Source organism: Aythya ferina (genome assembly GCF_964211825.1).
Source record: "Aythya ferina genome assembly, chromosome: 1".
NCBI classification, from domain to species: Eukaryota; Metazoa; Chordata; class Aves; order Anseriformes; family Anatidae; genus Aythya; species Aythya ferina.
The window spans coordinates 20,378,065-20,390,444 of NC_140296.1; the positions used below are offsets into that span (position 1 = coordinate 20,378,065).

Below are 12,380 nucleotides of genomic sequence, written 5' to 3' on the forward strand. Positions count from 1 at the left end.
CCTGGAGGTGTTTAAGGCCAGGCTGGATGGGGCTTTGGGCAACCTGGTCTGGTGGGAGGTGTCCCCGCCCATGGCAAGGGAGTTGGAACTGGGTGATTCTTTGAGGTCCCTTCCAACCCAAACCATCCTATGATTCTGTGATCTCCACATAGATCAACACTGCGTGAGGACATAAGCCAAGATCACCATTAACTCAAGCCATAGAATATAAGAAATTCGTCTCAGGGGCCAGAAAAAGTACTATTTATATTCTCAAGATTAGGCCTAAGTTAGATGAAACCAGATATAGGCTCCATGCCAATTCCATTTGTTTCTTCCTCAAAGGAAGAAAGGAAAAGCAATTCTGCCTAACAAAGAAAAGCAAATCTGCTTAACAAATGACTTGCAACACTACGGAAAAGGTGACTCAGGAAGTATGGTTACATACAACAATATGAAAGATCTAAAAAATGATTTGTAATGATATGACTAACTTACAGTTGGATTCTGTGGTATTCAAATGATCTTACATTAACTGTCTGGGACTGTGTGGTTGAACTATGTATAAAGAATCCTTTCATTGAATTCTGATGAAGTGAACTAAGAGCCATTTTCACGGGGTATCTAAGTGATTTCTAAACAATACATAGCAGATGGAGAAAAAGAAAAGGCTTGACAAAAAATGAGGGAAAGAGACAAGGATTTAGAAGGTCACCAGAACTGTTGCTCTCCAGAAGCCTGGCAACTTTAAGACCTTTTCTCTGAAAATGAAAGCAGTAAGTGCCACACAAAAGGACAATCAGAAGGAGAACCAGTTCTGCTGAAAGTTAGTTCTCAACGATTTGTTGGGTTTTCCAATGAAACATGAAATTGAGGTTCTCTATGAACCATGTGTGGTGGTTTTACTCAGGTGGGCAGCCGAGCTCCACCACAACCGCTCTCTCACTCCCCCTCTCCTCAAAGAGGAAGGGGGAGAAAATACAACACAGAGAACTCGAGGTTTGAGATAAGAAAGGCTTAATTAAAGGGAAAGGGAATGGGAGGAAAAAACAGAGACAAAAGAAGCAATCAGTCCGCGCGGAAGCACAGAGAGAGGAAAAAAATTATTCTCTACTTCCCATCAGCGAGCGGTGTTCGGCCACGTCCTGGGAAACAGGGCCTCAAACGCGTAGTGGTTGTTCAGGAGGAACAGCCCCCTCCCCCACGAGAGCTCCCCCTTTTATTTCTGAGTGTGACATCAGGTGTTATGGAATATCCCTTTGGTTGGTTTAGGTCAGCTGCCCCAGCAATGTCCCCTCCCCACCACTTGCCCACCCCCAGCCTGCTGGCTCTTGGGGGCTTTGAAGGAGTCCTGATGCTGTGCCAGCACTATGCAGCAATAGACACAACACTGGAGTGATATCAGTGCTGTTCCAGCTACGAGTGCAGAGCACAGCACTGTGCGGGCTGCTGCAGGGAAAAGGTGACTCCAGCTCAGACAGACCCAACACACCATGAAGCAGAAGTCTGAAGAGCTCTGCATTCATAAGCAAATGAAGTATATGTACAATGGGTCTATTAAGCAGAGAAGAAAAAAAAAAACTCTTAGGAATATGAGTTATGGCTTGACTGCACAAGGCAATGCCATTTAGAGATATTCAGCTTAATCAATAAACTCTGCTTGCTCTAAAGCAGGGTACGTTAAAATCTCTGAGCTCTCTCTGCTAAAAACAGCAATATCATTTCTACTATCTAAGCTAGTCTGGACTGTCCAGAGTAACAGCACATTGCTGGATAATTCACAAAATTTTGTATGGACGATTCTGCACAGAGCAATGAGTTGTCTCTCATGAGGCCCTGATGAAAAAACACATTAAGAACACAATAGGAACAGAGTGTTTGTACAGAAAATACTGAAAGTTCAGAATAAATATGCCAGCTGCATTATTAAAGTCAGTTTCTGTAAGGGATACAAGACTGAAAGGAAGAGAGTCAGTCAAATGTAAATACAATTCTCTATGGGGGAGTGAGTACTTTCGCAGATTTCCTTCCCTTTCATTTTATTTTAATTGGATTTTCTTCAGATTAATGAAGTGGTTCTTTTAGTTACAAAAACGTTCTTCCTTGAGCACGTTTCTTAAAAAGTAATCCAGAAAACTCACACCTTGACTTTTGTTTTGCAACATTACTACTGGCTAAAATACCAGGAAACACATATATCCTGCATGGTTACATAAAAGCACTTACAGGGTTGTACACAAAAGACCATTATAACAGATGCATTAAATCTAAAATTGCCCTGAATTGCCTTAAGGTGAAAAAGAAAATGAAATTACCTTAAAGATTATGGTAAATAAATATTCTTCCAAAGTTAAAGTCAGTCGTGCTCTAACTTCTGAGTACCTAATTTTAGTAACTGAATTATTCATCTGGTTTGCCTCCTACCTTGTAAACTAATAACAGACAGTTCAGGCTTAAGTATAATGAATTAAAATAATGTACTTGTGTTATTATTTGTCTTGGATGATCACAAAATAATTGTCCAAATGCCTAAAATAGAAAAAAGAATATTTTCTTATCTATTAATTAAATCCAATTCCAAATAATTATCATAAATAATGCATATATATGGAAAAGTATCATTTCACACAAATTATCATAAATAATGCATATATATGGAAAAGTATCATTTCACACAATGTTTTAAAAGTAAGTCTGATTTCACCTTCAAAACCAGATTTTCTGTGTAAGTACTCTAGAACATAAAATCTCAAGTTTTAGTAGGAAATATTTTAAATAAATCAAACTGCAGTTACCACTATATGACTGGGAAGAAGTGTTTTGGGCAACTGCACATCCTTTGTGCAATAACAATAGTGTGCAAGGCCTAAGAAATGAAAGACTAATTAAAGACATGAAAGCGAATGCAAAATGATTTAAAAATCAGTAAAATATGCAAAGTCAACTTAATATATTCTATTGAAAATATATTTTTCCAGAGAAAATGAAAAGAATAAATCTCACCTTCTGAAGTTTAGAAACACCGAGCACCTCAAAAAACATCAGTTGAATAGGAGAAGGTGGAAATTATTACAAGAATGGTAGATATAGAACCAGCTGTGTGGCAGATGCTTATGAGAATCTAATGACAGACCCCCAAAGACAGGACTTAAGACCACAAGAACAACCAAGAAAATCAACAGCCTATCTTTTAAGCAGAGACTAAGAGAAACCAGCCTCTTTAATCAAGCAGAATGAAGAAGATAGCAGAGAAAAGGTGAGATTATTTTTTTTAAAGCTGGCTGGATTTTTTTTTTATTTTTTTTTAAGATGGATGAGCACAGGAAGGGAAGAAGTCCTATTTAACTTATTAGATCATGTGGGTACAAAAATACATAGGTTTAAATTATCCCAGAATAAATTTAGCCTGGGAGGGCTGGGAAAATTAATCATAAAAGCATTGTGGTTCCCAGGCAGCCCTCCAAAAGGAGAAGCAAGCAGAGAGTTGTCAGCTTTGGAGACTGATCAGCTTCCCTCCAAAGAAGGATCTCACAGAATACAACATCAGAGCACTGCTCTCTTCCAGAAGATCCCTTCCAACCCAGCAGTGCACATCCAAGCCCTGGAAATCACTTGGGACATCTAAGCTGAAAGCATCTAATTTTGTGTATCTGGAAACTAGCAGCTGGTAAAGGGTGAGGAGAAGCTCTTAACTGAAATTCACATCTGCCCTCTTATCTAGTAGCAACTGAGTTCATTGACCTGTGGGTCACTGAATGCATTCCTAATTTCTTCAGAAAAATGAGATAAAACAAAATCATTTTCTACTCATGATTTGGGAATACTACGGTGTTGTCAACAAAGCTTTATTTTAAAGCTCAGTCATGCATCTCAGTTTTGCTAAATGTATGAGACTAAAACAAAAATGGATGGATATATTAAGTCAAAAATTGTTTTAGTGTAGTCTCCTAAAACAGAAGATCACTCTCTCAGTTGTGCATAATATGATGATCTGGCTTTTAGAGAATGATGATATGAACAAATTGCAGGCCTAGTACATTATCTAGCAACCTAATATAGACAGATGAGTTTGTTCTGTCAGCTTGGCAGGGAATTTCAGTGTTGATGTAGTTGATTTTGTTGCGTTTGCCTTGCACCCAGACATACCACAGGACTGCCTGACGTAGGTCAGGAAGCAAAATATTTTGTAGCAGCTATTTGCTTGGTATAGTTGCATAAAACTATCAGAACTAAGATAAAGGTACTCAATCTGCAACTGATGGAAGGAATCATGTAATCAGCAACAGTCTGCAAATACATAACACCAACCTGAATAAACAAGCCACACCTGTGAGAAGTCCTATTACTTTAAGCCACTTTAGTCCTCACCTATGTAAAAGGTGTATGGAAACTCCAGTGATAGCCAGTGGCACCTGGGGAAGACAACCTCTTCAGCATCATCTTTGAAGTGCTTTGGAGACTGTCCATCTCATCCCCAGAGACATAACCAGTAAAGCCTGTGGCCATTAAGACAAACCAAGCAGCATCAGATTTACAGTAACTTATACCTAATGCTTGGCATACATGTTATAGTTATTTATGTATGTAAATTTAGTATGACTGATTATTACTTGAAACTCAGATATGTAGTTGTCACACTACTTGAGTAAAACATGGCTTGCTTGAAGTGTAGAGACTTGCCTGGTGTCCCAGAAAACTCCCATCAAAGTCATTCCCAATCCCCTATTAATGAGAGTTGCAATACTTAATACCTAGCCCAGAATCAGTCCTAGAAACAAAGTCTACAATACTTGTTAGAAAGGACATGGAGTTGCCAAAACACTGATGTACCTGAAAGGTTGTCTGTTTTTCATATTTTATTACCAAACTAGTTATCTAAGATATTTTTGAAAGGACAGTAATGAGGATAGGCAAGGAGGAGATAAAGGCATCTACAGTTTCCTTACTCCCCATTAGCACCAGCTGGTAGGGACATATGGGTACATTGCATAATGTGGTTTCAAACACAAACTGTGCAGTCCCTCATCATCATCCACACTTGATTCAGATCAGCATGTAGCAACCTTTGGCATTTTGTGGGAGAAGTTACTTAGGTGTTCAGTTGGGGGGGGGGGGGGGGAAGAAAAAAAAAAAAAGGCAGGTCAGCTTCACAGTGAAGATCATGACAGAAGATTGTGTGTCAGGGTTGCAAATGGTTAGAAAGTAAGGATAGACAGCTTATGCTTGATGCTTAGGAAAAGAGAGGAACCAATAAAAGCATAGAGTAGGGCAGCATTACCCTACTGGCACGTCAGGAAAATCATATGCACAACAGCAACTGGGTCAGCATCAGCAGGGAAGGACAGTGACTACTGAAAGGCACAGAGAAGGATGCTGTAACCTTTAAGATCCAGGACAGACAGCAAATCCATTTTCTGCAAAAAAAAAATAAAGTCAGAGGCAGCAATACAGCAGAGCAGAAAGGTTGGGAAATATTCCCATCCTGTCCATAAAGGTCCAAATGCAGGACTTGTTCCCCTATCTAGATGGTGCTTACTGACTCACATATGTTCAATATCAGAAGCATGCTAGGTCTAGGCTACAGACCCAGTGCACACCCCTTGTCCCAGGTCTTCTCTGCACCCCATTTCACAGTCCTGTGGTCTTAACAGGTCTGGGAGAGGTTTGATGGGAGAGGAAGGTTCTTTTTAGGTCAAAAGGCCTCAAATAATGACAGTTAAGTTGCATGAAAATAACACTTTTATAGCATAAAGTTACTATCACAGACACAATGCTGCATGCCTCCACAACTTCTGTCAAGGAGAAAGGCAGGCAAATATGAAAATGTAGGGAATAACTTGCAGGTGGACTCATTTCTTCAAAGAAATTCTATATTGCCAGACAAGCAAATTTTTCTGCAAAGTAAAGGAAACATCTTCAGAAACAGACTCAATAGTGAGAATAGCCCCAACAAGTGCATCTCATCTACCTGACACACAGTGTTGTTCAGACCGATATATCCTCCTGAGGTGTCTGTTGCAAGGCTGACATTTATTTCCAGTTACTGACATGAAAGTAAACAACTGCCTTCCTTCTCTCCTGGTCCTCCAAAATGAATTCTGTACAAAAGCAACAAGAAGAGGCTCTTAAGATCATGACATACTTCTCTAAGTATGGATAGAGTCTGACAGACATGACTAAAAGTATTTTCAACTCTATGCCATTTGTTGGCCAAAATTGAAGACAAATGGCATGGCATTTTCTGCCTATGACTAGTATGCTTTTAAGTCAGGAATTTATCTATATTTACGTCTCCTGTGTAAGTAGGAGGACTTGACTCTAAACTGGGGCACAATATGCTAAAAATTTACATCTGGGAATGCCAAACGTTGCAGAAGCAAGGAGATTAACACAGAGGCTTGGCTAAATACAGGATGCCAAGATGGTGGGGAGAAAATCTTTACACATCTGAGAATAGTTAACTCCTTTGCTGATGCTGCAAATCATTATGAAAGCATGGAAATGTAGCATGTTTAGCAGGTGCCATTCATGACAGCAACTGTTGTTGAAATATATTCTTAGGAGAGCTCTGCCAATATTTGGTATGCCCATGATTTGCCATCACTTCCTTATCTTTTGTTGTTTCACAACATGCCCAACTCAAGATATTATTTTGTAAACAGGTATTTCTAGGCTGTTTTTCTTAATTAAAAAGTTTAGAAAGGCAAATGACTGAAATCAACATGGACATTTCAGCATCTGAAACAGAAATAGCATTATTCAAAGAGCTATATTAAGCAACAGGGATAACATAAGTATCTTCATACATAACATGAGTATCTTCATACATCCATGAGTGTTTGCAGAGTAGTTTGAACTACTTGATTAAACAGCACCGTATTAGTGAAAATTATGATTAATGAGATGCTTATAACAACAAATCTCGTTCTGCAAGTACTGCACGAGAAACAAAGAAGGAAAAGAGAAGTATATTTAAGAATGGAGCTACTAAATCACAAATGAAGAAATGAAGTTCCACTGATAGGGTATTTGGAAGATTTTTATATTATAAAATTTAGAATGAGAAGAAAAAAATAACGTGTACCTTGTTTTTTTTTGTTTTTGTTTTTTTTTTTTGTGGTTTTTCTTTTTTGTTTGTTTGTTTGTTTTTTAAGAATACTTTAGGATCCTATTTTTATTCCTCTTAATCAAGGTAGTATTTTACAACATGGTGAGAGAGATGCCAGAGAACAAGACAAAGGATGATAAGCAGGACCCCCCAGGATCAATACCTTCAGTCGTGTCTGAGCAATTCTATTTAATCCATTATCCTCCATAAAGCAGGCTGGTGCCTTTTCTATCCAGCTATAACACAAATGCATTAAAGAAAGAGGAGAAGTGGTCCTTCTCATTTATTATTTATAAGACAGAGCACGCACAACTTGTCTGACATCATCCCTGTCATAGCTAATGAGAAATTGAAATAAATCAGTTTTTGTGGCATCACAGCAGAGATGAAAATGCCCTTTCAGGTCTAATAATCCATTTTTCTGCAGTAAGGTAGTGCTCTCTAACATATGCAACCAAACAATTTATTGTATATAATTCTCTATGTCCCAGAGTGATGAGTTTTCAACTCTACCACTGCTGTTTGGGAGAAATTTCTAAGTGTAGATACACATAAGTTGTATAAAAATTAACAACCAATATGATTTAAAGACATTTAAAGTCTCAGTGCTGACAGAAGTAGCCAAAGCAAACTGTAAAGCACTTTTAATTTCTTCAGCTCCTAAATCTAATTTGCTCTGATGTATCTGCACTGTGGTAGGCTGAGATACTCCATGGCACAGGACTGCTGGGGTAATATAAGCCTATACCAGGATCCAGCTTTCCAATGCCAGTCTATATGAATATAAAGGTTACGAGGTCAAAATTACTTGTTAGTGCCTGGAAAGAGAGTCCACATAATTCTGCTGTGAAGAGAGCACCCTACAGTGCACAGCCTGTTATGTCTCTTGCCCATGGACTGCTCTAGACAGAAACCATGGCTCAACACATTTGTGCTGCTCCCAATTCAGCCATGAGCTTGGCTGTACCAGTGAACACAAAGGAGGCAGAATTTTCTTTCCTGTCTCTTTTATTGAGCAGCACAGATATGGTTAGTGCTTCCAAATTCACCCCTGGGGAGTAGGAAAAATGTGAGATGCTACTGGAGGACTGGGGAAAGAAAGGGACATTTCTGTTACAGAAAAACTAATGAGAGTAGATCAGAAGAGGTAATTCATATAGCAACTGGCCTGGGAGGAAGCAAAAAGAACTATATCAAGGGAGAAATGCAAGAAGGAAGGGAAAGATTTACATGGGGTGGTTTATGGGGCAAGCACAGGTTGCATAAGCAAGCATTGAGAGCAGTGGGCTGCAAATCCCCTTCTATCCCCATGGGTTTTAGACATCTCCTGACATTTGCAATTTATTTCATAGTGTGAATGATCTTATGGAACAGGACTCATCGACAGCTGGTGCCTTCTTATAAAACACATCAGACCGCTCTGAACCTGCTGTCATGTTCCTGAGGATCTCAGCTTACACTGGTGAAAACCTGAGAGTGATTTTGCTGTTAGTGCTGCAAAGCTCCAGCATGTACCATATACAACTAGCAAAGAAACAGCTGGATCTATTAGCCTGACCTAAAACAATTCTGTGAGGTACAAGACGCTTCAGTGAAGCTTCTGCTAAAACTGGTAATTTGAATACTAATGTTATTATTTCCTTCTTTGTGGAAGCCCAGAAGTAAAGCTCAGACCTTAGCTATTTTCTGCCATCTGTGTCACCTCAGACAGGTGGGGAGTAGGATATGCAACCACATATAACATTCTCCTGTAAGGAAAAAGAAGCCAAACCCTACAGTGGAGAGGAGCCTGGGCATATTCATGCCCTCCTGGGAGGTTACCAGAAGAGCTCGCAACACCTGCCCCATCACGTCCTGAGTATAATCATCACCCACCAGAAATGCTGCGCTATTGTGGACAATTTCTAAAGGTAAGTTTAGAGAAAACACCTAGGCCTCATTTATTTCTAGTCTGACCTTCATGGTTTCATGTTTGTTTGTTTTTATGTGTATGAACATATTTAGGTCTTCACAGGCAGTGTGAAACCTTCCTCACACAGCTGTTTTACCTCCATCAAAACAAAAGAGATACTGGCCAAAAATTCCAAACTGTGACCATTGAGATGGCCAAAAGGAAGAAAAATGTTAATAAACTAAATCACCTCATTTAGAGATTTAGTTCAAGGCTGGTAAAATGCATATGTACCCATTAAGTACACAACGATAAGAAAAATCTGAATACAATATACAGAGAAGAGCTACTGTACCAAATTAATGTTCAACTTATATTTCTTAGCTGGGGCAGAAATACTAGCTGAATAGTTGTGCATATAAAAAAAAAAAAAAAAAAAAAAAAAAAAAAAAAATCACTGAACTAATTAACACTTATTTCTAAAAAAATAAATCTTCCAAAAGATCATATGCTTCAAAATCCAACAAGTATGTTTTCCTCACATTTTAATTCATTGCGTTATCCCAAGGATTCATGCAAACTGGGTAGCATGACACTTACTGTTAAACTCTTCAAGAAAATGCTCTTTTGGATTACAAAAAAATGACTCTTCCACATAGTTTAACAAAAAAAATCTAATGTAATATTTTAGAAGCAGAGCTTTTGAGAGTAGGGTCCAAACAGATCCCAAACACTGTGAGCACAAGGACCACTGGCTAATTTTTGTCATGCTGTCTATCAATTTGCTGGGAAGTGCCCCCACACTTTACAGGGAGCCGTAGGCAGACATGCTCTTAACTTGGGCTCTTACATCCTTCATATTATTTTTGTATGAAACTTGGCCTGTTGCCCTGGAGTCAAAAAAAAAAAAAAAAAAAAAAAAAAAAAAGTCTGAGAAACAGGAGTACAATAAAGAAAGAGGGACAGAAAGAAAAGGTTCTCCAGTTGGTCCCAAAAATACCAAATCCACCCCAGTGTAATTCTGCTGAAAACAATGGAAGTACACAGGAGCTGAACTTTTCCCACTGCCTTCACACAACAGTAAGCAGCCTATAAAACAATCTTATCTAATTGAATTATGTCATGGTCTTGCACATTTTCTGTATGGGAACAGAAATTCTCTATATGAGGCTGGGTTTTTGCATTCTGTTTGTATTCATATAACCCTCACGTGACAAAGCAAACGATTGCTCTCTTAATCTTTGGAAATTCTGCTTCTAACTAGAGATGTTGCATGGTGTTGGTGACAATCTTTACACAGGAGAGGAAGGGATGAGAGTGAACACTGACAATGCCACAGCCTCACCATTCACATTCCCAGCTGGAACACTCCTCAGGTAATAGTATTTTGTTGTAAGCTAATCGAGGGCTAAATTGGGCCTCTTATAATTCAGTTTTTGATAGCAAGCAAAAAGAAGATGTTTTGCAAATGACCGGTGACAGTCACAATACCTCTGTAATACCTCTGAAAACATGAGGTGCAGATAACACCAAAAGCATGATATGTTTCCCATATGGGAGGCTCTGTCTGACATTCCCAGTGGGACAGGGTCACGAGTGTGTTATTAGTTGCCAGCACCAGCACCAGGAGCTGTGGTTCAGCTAGGTCCCAGAAGAGATGCACAGAAGACTCCTCCTTGAATCATCTACTCGTCCTCCATAACACACCACCAAGGTTGCTCATCACATCTACCCTGCTGTTACCTCCCCTGCTACTGGCATGAGATCTCCAGCAGTTTCTGCAGCAGCTGGTTGGGTACCGAGCTGCAACTGCAGAGGCCATCAAATAGATGATAACCTTTGTTTCAGAACAAATCACTGTGGTCCTACACAGTGCTTAGACAGATGAAAGCAAAACTGATATTCTTGTAAAAGAACAAGGGAAATACTCATTACTTAGTTTTAGCTACATGCATAGTTTTAGCCACGATAAAGAAATGTTGCCTGGTTACTGAACAATTTGCTGAGAAACACAGTGCAATAAACTTGCTCGTAGCTCTGCTTTTTGACTTGGTTTTAAAGCTGTACTAGATCGTCACAGCAGATGCAGAACAAAAGGCATTAAATCATCTGCCAGAGAGCAAGACTCTGGATTTCCATAAGCACAAGTGTTTACATTTAAAAATCCATACATATTCTTAAACCAGAAATAAAACAAAAGATAGGAAAATGTTCATTTCTTTGAGTAATAAATCATACTTGGCACTCTCTTAGCAAGAGCTACATTAAGACCCAGCCTACCAAAGGTAACACACAAAGCAGCTGGAATTTCATAAGCTTTCTACAACTGCATACGTAACGAAAATTAAGAATACAGCACTTGGCATGAAGTAAGCTTGTGTAACAAATAATTGTAGAATTTTTGAAAATCAGGTCAGGAACTGTGACATGAGAAAAATGTATTGTGTAGCCCCGTGCTTGAAGGCGATGCTGCTATTCAGGGAGGCCTGTGTCCAGGGAGGGGGGTACTGCAGGATGCTGCTGGCACGCCTAGAGGGGAGCCCAGGAGAGCCACCCAGCAAGGAGAGCAGCTCATGTGCAGAGTCCTGGGCTTCACCCACCCTGCCAGTGCACTGCAGCTCGTCAGTCACCCCAAAACCCTGTTGAGACACAGAGGGTGCCGTTATTTGGCTCGATACGCTGCTAAATGTGACACAGCCAAAGCTTTCCTCAACTGTGAGTGCTAAAAGCATCGGGATACCCGTGAAACACCTCCCAGAGCATCAGGATACCCGTGAAACATCTTGCAGGGCATCAGCATACCCGTAAACATCTCCCCCAGACAACTGCAGTGGCCATGGGATCTGAGATCGAGCGCGTACTTACAGCATCGGCCGAGACAAAGCTCTGCACTTAACTATTCCTTCATAAACTGCTTCCACATGCTCGTCTGCTCATTGTGCCATTTCTTCCACTGGTTGCTTGTGTTTGACAGCATCTGGAATGCAAGACGATCTTTTTCCCCTCTCTTTTGCAAAATCAGCAAGCTGCGGAGGGATGCGTGACCACTGCTGCAGCCTCAATGTATCCGAGCAGCCCAATGCAGCAGAGGCTTTAGCTCCCCCTTCCCAGCCTGGGTTATTCTTTCTTTCCTTTTTTTTTTTTTTTAAAGAGATATGGTCCTGACTGATCTCAGGTTTCAGCAGCACAATACAAACTGCAGGCATGGAGTAGTCATAGAATAAAGGAGGATAACAAGGCAGAAGGACAAGGAAACATGTTTTTGAAGAAAGGCAACGTGAGGCATAACTTGTAATTGAAGTAAATATCTCCTGTAACAGATCCGATTTGGGGTTTTGTTGTTTTGTTTAATTCAAATCTACTTCCTGCTATTTCAACACACTATTTCTCCACTTTTTGCAT

The 12,380-nt window shown here is 39.7% G+C and overlaps 1 protein-coding gene across 1 annotated transcript in view; it reads right to left on the reverse strand.

The window, feature by feature from the left end:
• SACS (sacsin molecular chaperone) overlaps positions 1-12,054 on the reverse strand; it is a 59,971-nt gene extending 47,917 nt beyond the window's left edge. Inside the window, exon 1 of the mRNA XM_084497284.1 lies at positions 11,844-12,054. The gene's annotated coding sequence lies outside the window, so the exon portion shown is untranslated. The remainder of the gene's footprint in view (positions 1-11,843) is intronic.
• Between the last annotated feature and the right edge of the window lie 326 nt (positions 12,055-12,380).